The 2,059-nt window shown below is 31.1% G+C and overlaps 1 protein-coding gene across 5 annotated transcripts in view; it reads right to left on the bottom strand.

The window, feature by feature from the left end:
• Positions 1-2,059, bottom strand: part of LOC117172128 (protein tincar) — a 292,915-nt gene that overhangs the window by 21,290 nt on the left and 269,566 nt on the right. The gene's annotated exons all lie outside the window — the stretch shown is intronic.

Here is a 2,059-nt window from a genome sequence, read left to right as displayed (position 1 = left end):
GATGGTACTATAGAACGCCACCTCAAGGTAGGCCTAGTGGCGCCATCTCTTGGTCAGGCCGGAAACTTATCAATCCACCCTCGTATATATATATATATATTTTAATTGTAAACGAGTCAGGCGGACCTCACTGTTTACGTTTCTATCCCCCCGAAATCAGTCCAAGGCCATTTGAAGGCAACTCCCGACACTTGCCTGAAATCCTGAGTTTGGTGTATTAACATTCGGCTCAAAGCGCTCAATGTTTCTCATGAAATTAACATCCCTGCTAGAAATTTCTGATAGAACTTTCTTTCCGAAGCTTTTCATATCTTTCAGATCCTTTCCGAAATCTCCAGGCGGTATCTTCCCGGTCTTCCGATCTTAAAAATTTTTCATTTTTAACTTTACGAAATTCAATAATTTTTTCAAAATTATAATTATTTAATAATTTGATAGTGAATTAGTGAAGAAAATTGGGATAAAAGGAAATCTTTTTTAAGAATTATATGAGGACAAATTTTCTAAAAGAAACTGAAAAATTCTGATGCAGATTTCGGAAAGATTCTGATAAAATCTGAAAAGAATATTTTCCCGACTGTTTCAGAATCTGTCAGAAATTTCTTTCCAGAATATTTCCGATTTTTTGGACAGGGGTGTGCAAAAGTACCGTAAAATTTCAAATTCAGGTAACTGTTTTATATTTCATCAGAATCCTTTGAGTTTGTACAATTATGATCTTTAGAGTATGTTGAAAAATATGTATAAACAAAATTAAAAAAAAATTTTTAAATGGCCATCTCCTAAATTTGAACAAAAATTACAATGTTCACAACTTTTCGTGTCTCAATTAAAAGGCTACATTATTGTAAAGAAACATTTCATGATGCATGAAAATCAAAATTTGGATACATTGAAAATAGCACCTTATGAAATACTCAAAAACTCGTATTTTCTATGCTTCTTGTCTAAATATCTTCAATTTTGGAAGAAAAATCAATTTTATTGTTACAAAGTGTATGCTTGGCAGTAGATCTGGAAATCTTCACTAAAATAAAAATGGGACCTCATTCCTATTTTCGAAAAATTACATCATTTTCACAATTTTGAAAAAAATATGAAATACTACATTTTCGAAAAGGATTTAGTTATTCTCAAAACATAAATTTCTTTAAGTTTGAAAGGTCGGCTAATGAAATAAGAAAAAGAAAAACAACATTTGTGATTGTTCGGTGAAAAATTTGAAAATTTCAAAAAAAAAATTTCTTTACTGTTAAGTTTTAGTTGCCATCGCGTGCTTTCTAACAAATAATTCTGCCTCTCTTGTAAGCATTTGACGAGATTATGTTATTAATTGTAAAAATTGGAATTTTTGTTCTTTGGGGGTCCGTCATTTTGTACATTTTGAAGAAAAAAATTTCGTTTTACTGTACTATTCCCCATGTTAATTGCATGAGAAACTTTGAATGCTTTTGGCCACATGATAATCGTAACCGATTTCGCTCAAATTTGGGGGAGATTACTTTTCTGATCATTGAAAAAAAACAGTGGGATGAGACCAAGAAGAATCCAAAATCGAAAAATAAGGACCACCCTAATTCGTATTCTAAACATTATTCTCTTTTGCACGTTTTTCCAAAAAAATTATATGTTCCGGGAGGAAATCCTGTTCACAGAACCTGACCCCATATTATACACCCACAAATTAAGTACTTAAGAGAACAAAAATGACTGTCCCAGACAACACTGCGATTCAGGGCCTTCCTGTTAAAATCAACTTGACAGTTAATAATCAGATTTCAAATAAATTCATTTTACAGAAGTTCATAATTTTTTGTATAATATTTGAAACTTTGATATTTGAAAACCAACTTATTTAAAATAGAGTTTGCAAGGAAAACGATTTGCGTTCATTAGTCAATTTCTCCCGGTTTTGAAACGTTCTAATTGGCTAGACAAATTTTACTAATCAAACACATACAACTAATAATAATTTACTTTGAAGTATTACATTCTGATTAATGATTTAAAAAAATTGTATGCAGCCAACTTCAAAAACGACCATTCAAAATTGCACCAT

The sequence above is a fragment of the Belonocnema kinseyi genome, chromosome 4 (assembly GCF_010883055.1).
Source record: "Belonocnema kinseyi isolate 2016_QV_RU_SX_M_011 chromosome 4, B_treatae_v1, whole genome shotgun sequence".
Classification (NCBI taxonomy): Eukaryota; Metazoa; Arthropoda; class Insecta; order Hymenoptera; family Cynipidae; genus Belonocnema; species Belonocnema kinseyi.
This window is presented reverse-complemented; position numbering and strand designations above follow the sequence as displayed.